Here is a 7599-nt window from a genome sequence, read left to right on the forward strand (position 1 = left end):
TCTCTAAGGTTGGCAAGGCAATTATAATTGTCAAAGGCTAAAGTTTGACCACTTAGACTGAAAAATATAAGATAAAGAGAAAGTTAGTCATTTCCAGAAAAGTGCTTCGTCACTGTTACTCTAAACCGTTGATTTAAAATATTATATATTAAAATTCGACAAATCGAAAATTGAATTTAAGTGAAAAATAATTATTATAAAAAAAATTTTTTTTTTTAATTGATCTCATATTGGTGCGTTGGTAATGCTTTACCATGTGCACTGTTCTAATCATTGATCATTATTAAGATTTAGTACGCGTGACGCTAATCTGCTCAAAACATTAAAAAATCTAATTTTTATCGCAGTCGTTTGGCTGATGGAGGCAAGCAATCCTCCCAATTCTCGTTAAATTTAAATTTACTAATATAATTTATTAAAAATTCGGACGTTACCGGCGCGTTAATACTGTTTAAAATTGATTGAGTAGTCTTACATGAATTTAGAAAATATTTATCGGTTCTTTCGCGCATAAATACCCAACGACCGTTCTTGAAACTACATTCAATTATTTTGTTATCGAGCTCTTCTATTTCTCTAGTAACCGGAATAAAACTATATGGTTCGGTTAAACCCCAAACATATAAATGATAAATTTTTCGTGATAAAATACCCATACCTGATTCGACGACTATTTTCAACTTGAAATCCACTGAATTCAACGATAGCGGCTTCCACTTCAAGACGGTTGCTGCAGGTCCAGGGATGTAGGGCTCCTCCGAACGCTGGAAGATCAGGCCGTCTGATTCATGACCCAATTGTTTCACAAATTTTTCACTTAGCAAACTGTTCACTTGTGTAATATCCCAAAATTGCTTCTGACGAATAGAAAAGGGTTCTCGATCTCGTCGTATTCAGCCTCCTATCACTTCTTTCTCGATAATAGCATATCGCTCAATAAAGAATAAGTCTGTCGATACATCTTTACCATCACACATGATAATGTCAAAAACTAAGTACCTAGGATATTTGGTACCATTTACTTCATCAATAACCATTTCTCCATCTAATAAAGTATTTTTCAGAGTTCTTGAAACATCTTCACAGTGTGGAAAAGCCAATCCGGATACCTCAAAGACACTATTATTTCTATCAATAAAAAATACTTCATTGTTTGCTTGAATAAACATCATATATCTAGTACCATCAGCTTTCCATGATACTTGGTATAGTCTGATATTAAATTAAATAATGTTATTCTGATCCATAGAGACAGGTTGGGAACCAGGAAAACTATTTTTCTTGATCCTCGACCCGAAAATACGGACTTTCGGGCAGCCTCTCGCTCCAGAAACCACTATTTTTGTGGCCCGCTGGGATTACAGCGCGCTCTAGTGAGTCCACTAGTAATCGCTACTTCTTTCTGGCTTGGCAGTGAAAGAGCTACATTCACAACCACACATCTATACACTTAATACACACAATACCGGTATAACTCGCGCGTCTCGACATAACCTTAAGTTTTGTTTGTTTGGTTTATTAAACATCGAATATTAGATATTATTGTTCTGTTCTGAATGACCAACTGTGCCTTAATTAAAACATTTATAAATAAATCAATAAGTGCTCATGGAACTACTATGAAACCTCCAACAGACTCTTCAGCGAGTGCACAGGTGACTGTTGAGACTGGAAGTGATAATTTTGATTTAGATGTGAATTGGGCAAGTTTTGATGAAGATTTTGCTGTTGATGATGTTCCTGTTATTGATATTAATTCTATTCCACCAGGTAAAATTATCTATTTGATTCCTAACATATAACTTGAATTCTATCTTACAATAATAATATTTATCTTTTTAGAATCAACTGTAAATAGTGGTTTTTCAACTGCCAGTAATAAACGAATCCTGGCACCAATGAGCAACGAAACAGATTTCAATAAAAACAAGAAACAATTGTTTACCAACAAACCTGCAGTTAAATTATGTTTTAAAGAAAAAGTTAATTTGATGAAAGATGATCAAAAATTAAATGAAAAAGATACGGCTTCTATGTTAAAGGGGCGTGAATTGAAAGATGATCAAAAATTAAATGAAAAAGATACGGCTTCTATGTTAAAAGGGCGTGAATTGAATCTAAATAACTGTACATTGAATAATTGTGTCTTTAACTTGAACTCATGTAAGTGCAATCAGGAGAATAATGTATGAAAAAATGTATTTAAAAAAGTGATTATTCATTAATAATTTTTTTGATCTAGTATTATTTGTTGCGTGATCTTAAAATGGTTAACATAGTCAATTTTTGTAAAATAATAGTTATCATTAAAGTAAAGTATTACAAATATGTGTTCATACAGTTACTGATTATGTACGTTAATATAATTAAACTATTGAATAAAAATTCTATTTTATGTGGCAATTGATAATTTATCTATGTTTATTCATTTATTTATGTTATTTTTATTCTTAATTTTTAATTTCAAAATTGAGTTACTCTGTGAGTAATCAAATTTTATTTATAATATATTTTTTCAGCGCGCCCCGACCAGCAAAACCTCGGCTTCGCCTCGATCCTGCAAAAGTCGGGCGCCCCCCTCCCTCTCCCGCCGTATTTTCGGGTGCAGATCAAGGAAAATAGTATACAACCCACGGCCAAAAAGTCGGATGCCCTGACGCATGGAACATAGATGCCGAGGCGAAGCCTGCAAAAGTCGGGCGCCCCCCTCCCTCTCCCGCCGTATTTTCGGGTGCAGATCAAGAAAAATAGTATACAACCCACGGCCAAAAAGTCGGATGCCCTGACGCATAGAACATAGATGCCGAGGCTTCGCCTCGGCATCTATGTTCCATGCGCCAGGAAATCCAACTTTCTGGCCTAGGGTCGTAATATACTATCTATTCCATTTGCAGATTTCTTGAACTCTTCGTTGAATTCTCTTAACTTTAGCTAAATCTCGTACTGGTTTTACTCCAGAAACTCCAGTCATGAAAACTCGATCTTTAACACTATTTTCTTTACCTCTTTGAGTATATTCACGATTTCCATATTGATTATGTTGTTTTTTATCCCCTTTGAAATTATCGTATTCTAAACACCAAGTTGGTAGTGGTGGTACAGGAAGTGCATCATTCTCATCATCATGTCGCCTGTATAACTCTTTAATGTAGTCTTCCTTATCAATTCCAGGAGGTCTAGCAGTTGAAAATTCACTTACAGCAGTATCCAAGTTAAATATGTTACTTTCAACTAAGTAACTTATTAAAATAAACCCAGTTCTATTAAAACCGTGGGTGCAATGAACTAGAATGATCATTAAACTCCTAAATCCAAAATCATTATACTCCTAACTTTAATATCATTGATAGCCTAAAATTTTTAATGAAATATAAGGATTAACTACCTCTTCCAAAAAATATAAAATTTTCAAAGAAGGCAAAATTTTGTTTGTTTAATCTGTTTTTATTACAGCCATTTTATTATTATTATCTTTACCGGTATTAGCTTATGCAATTACAATATTGTTAAGAGATTGAAATTTAAATACTAGATTTTTTTATCCTTCTGGGGGTGGTGATCCAATTTTTAATTCAATTATTAAGTAATATTATTTGTCCTTTAACATTATCTATTCGTTTAATGGCAAATATAGTTGCTGATCATTCGTTGATGACTTTATTAAGAAATTTTTTGTCTATTTTAATATATTTTTATATCTTTATATTTTTTATTCAAATTTTATTATTATTATTATCATCTTGCGATTCGTCAAAGGGCTCCGACCCACCTGGGGCCTGACCAGACAGGATTATCCTGCAGACACCCGACTCCCTCAGGTTTGGGGGTGAGCCGGGGCTGCAGTCGTTCAGTCAAAATTTTTCCCAAACGTCTCAGGATACGGAGAGAACCAAGGATGACCGCTTTCTGCATACGAGCCGCGAGAATCTCAGCCTGATTACGGCAGGCTGGTATTGTTCGAAGCTCTATCAGAAAGCGGTCCCTATGTATTCGTGATAGACATTTTCATGACCTCCATGAGCTCTCTGTAGCGTTCCTGTTTACTCTCTTCTTTTTTTTATTATTATTATTGTTATTAGAAATAATGGTTTCATTAATTATTATAATATTCTTACCATTATAATAATTTTATTAAATTTTTTAATTTCTCTAATAAAAAATTCTATATATAATTATATTTTTTATATATCTTTTATTACAATATTCGCAAGAGGTATTCAATATGCTAACAGGTGGCGCATGGTGACATTTCATGACATTTCACTACCAAAAGGCACCCAATAACTAGTTATCTAGCCAACCAGAAGGGGTTTTCAATCACATAAGAATCGATTCTCGACCTGTGCACATCGTGTAATTTTCGCTGTGATATTTTTGGGTCCGATGATATCCACGGACACAACTTCTCATGGGTTTGTTGTAAGAATAGTGCCCATTTTTCCCGGTGTTTGTATTTGCGATGTCTTGTGCTGCTGACAGTTCAGGCATCTTTTGACATAATTAACGATATCTTGTCTCATCTTGGGCCAGTAATAACTTTGATATATTCGTGCTAAGGTTTTGTAGTGTCCAAGATGACCAGTAGTTGGAGCATCATGATTCTCCAGTAATACCTGAGCTCTAAGCTCTTCAGGCACCACTATCTTCCAATCGTTATCATTACTTTCTGGGCCCATGCTTAACTTTACGTGTTTAAACAAATGCCCATTTCTGATGCAGTAATCCAAAAACTTCTCCGGAAATTGTGAAATGTGTGAGAACATCCTTTGGTACCATTGATCTTTCTCTCGAATATTCAAAGCAAAAACTATCTCATCGGAAGGATCATCCTCAACCTCTTCTTCAGCCTCGATCGGGTTACGAGAAAGTGCATCAGCGACCTTATTGTTTACACCCTTTCGGTAAATAATATCGAAATCGAACTGTTGTAAGAAGATACTCCAACGAGCTATACGACCAGCTGGACTTTCAAGTGTGTGAAGCCATTTTAACGATTGGTGATCTGTAATGATGGTAAATGCGTACCCTTCGAGGTAAGGTCTCATTTTCCGGACACCTCAGACAACATCAAGACATTCCTTCTCAGTAACTGAGTAATTCTGTTCAGCTTTATTTAGTGTACGACTTGCAAAAGCTATGACATGTTCTCCATCATTATAGTTCTGCGATAGCGCCACCCCTAGACCATATTTACTGGCATCAGTCTGAAGAATAAATCTCCTATTATAATCTGGAGGGACGAGAACAGGATCTGATTGCAGGGCTTCCTTGAGTTTCTTGAACGATTCCTCGTGATCAGTAGTCCATTCCCATCGAGTGGACTTTTTCAGTAATCTGGTTAACGGAGCAGTCAGATTAGCACAGTTTGGGATAAATCGACGGTACCAGGAGATCACGCCAATAAATTGCCTCAACTCCTTTATGTCTGACGGAGTCGGAATTTCAGTAATTGCCCTAACTTTTTCAGGATCTGTCCGAATACCATTGCCGTCAATCAGGTGTCCAAGATACACCAGCTTCTTTTAAAGAAATTTACTCTTTCCCACATTGATACGTAGATTTGCATCTTTGAGTCTTCTAAAGACTTCTTTCAAGGTATTAACGTGGTCTTCCAAAGTTTTATTAATCACAATGATATCGTCAAGATAAACAAAAACGTTGGGTTCGAGTTCGGGACCTAGCACGGTATTCAACGTTCGTTGAAATGTCGCAGGAGCTGCATGTAGTCCAAAAGGCATTACTTTGAAGCGAAATGAGCCACGCCCTGGAACAGCAAAAGCAGTGATGGGCTTACTCTCCTCAGAAAGAGGTATTTGCCAGTACCCATCTTTTAAATCGATAGTTGAGATGAATTTAGCATCCCGGAGTTTGTCAAGAGTTGCAATCACTTGAGGCAGTGGATATACATCATGCTCAGAAATTTTATTAATTTTTCGAAAATCAATACAGAAACGATATTCGCCATTTTTCTTCTTTACAACGACAGTAGTAGAGCACCAAGGACTAGAGGTAGGCTCAATAATATCCCCCAACAGCATCTTATTAACGGCCTTGTTGATGACTTCTTGCAGAATTGGATTACGAGGAGTATAATGAGTCCGAAATGCAACTACCCCTGGCTTAACCCTAATGACATGTTCAGAAACATGAGTTGGACCTTGAATCGATTTGAAAGCTTCAAGTTCCATTCCAATGATCTCCCTGGCCACTTCTTCAGTCAGGATCGTGGTTAATTGATTTACTCCAACTACAAGACGACGATTGTCGTGAAAACGTATACGATATCTCAGTTTCTTCAAGTTATCTACCCCAAGTATCAGCGTACTACCCATTCCAGGCATCACAGTAAAAGGTAACGTATGTTTTCCTTTTCTTAAATAAGTCACCAACGTGACTATTCCAGTAATTGGCACTTCTTTACCATCTGCAACAGTTGCTGACCATTCTACTGTAGTAAACGTTGAAAATAAACCTTCCTTGCGAATCTCTCGCCACAGTTCTCCACCCATACAGGATTTAGTGGCACCTGTATCTACCAGTGCTCTAATTTCCTTATCGCCGACCTTCAGCTTCACATATGGACGGCAGTCATCACTTATTCCATCATCTGATTCTGAGGAACCGTCACTGTCGCTGGAGGAACAGTGGATGGTAAAATTACTGGAATCTTTTGTGCACTTGACCCCTGATGGTCCTAGTTCTGTTTCTGGTTGTCGGTTCGACGATTTGACTGGTTCGACCGGTTTCTCGATCGGCTTCGATGTTGGTCGTTGCTGTTGCCTTTGTTCTGGTTCTGATTTCCGAGGTCCTGCTTGACCCAACCCGTGGCTCGCTTAAATTCTTTCTGCACTCGCAATCTCTGGTCAGAGTTTCATATTTACCACAACGTGAACAAAATAATTTAGGTTTATTTTTACACTGAGCCCGGAAATGACCCCTTTGTCCACATCTACAACAATCTTCCTTTGGGTTAAAAGCCCTATCTTCTTGAGTCGTTATCTCATTAGTCTTTTGCCTTCTTTTTGTCGTGTTATATGCGGTCTCGGGCATGACTGAATGCTGTACAGCTGGAGGCGGTTTGTAGGACTTTTCCGGAAGTACAACTCTTTCGTACTCATCGGCCCAACGAAGTAAATCTTCCACAGTGCGGACATCAGACTTCCTAATATAATATTTATATTGAGGTTTTAAATTCATGTAGATCCTTTCGACCTCTGCAACCTTGCTAAGACGACCATATCTTCTAATGAGTGTCTGGATAGCGATAATGTAGTCTTTAGCTAGCTCATTTGGACCTTGTGTCCTATTACGGATCTCGTCTTCGAGTTGAAATTCTAGATTAACAGGTAGAAAAAACCCTTGCAAAGCTCTAGCGAAATCTGACCATGTCGTCCAGTTTTTAGACGAGTTTCGGTACCATAGTATTGCTTTGTCTTTTAATAAAATCGGGACACAACTGAAAAGTTGTGCATCCTGCATCCCATATGCCAGCTTCATCTCATTTACCCATTCTAAGAATGCAGTCACATCCTTTTCTCCATTGAAGGTGACTCCCCATTTCCTAACGAGGTCGAGCAACTGAAGGTCGAGACGAGGAGG

At 37.3% G+C, this 7599-nt stretch overlaps 1 pseudogene; it reads right to left on the reverse strand.

Moving 5' to 3' along the window:
* Nucleotides 1-338: 338 nt before the first annotated feature.
* On the reverse strand, nt 339-3298 carry LOC118067688 (mRNA-capping enzyme-like; annotated as a pseudogene).
* Between the last annotated feature and the right edge of the window lie 4301 nt (nt 3299-7599).

Source organism: Chelonus insularis, unplaced genomic scaffold (assembly GCF_013357705.1).
Source record: "Chelonus insularis isolate UGA/USDA-ARS -01 unplaced genomic scaffold, ASM1335770v1 contig_126_pilon, whole genome shotgun sequence".
NCBI classification, from domain to species: Eukaryota; Metazoa; Arthropoda; class Insecta; order Hymenoptera; family Braconidae; genus Chelonus; species Chelonus insularis.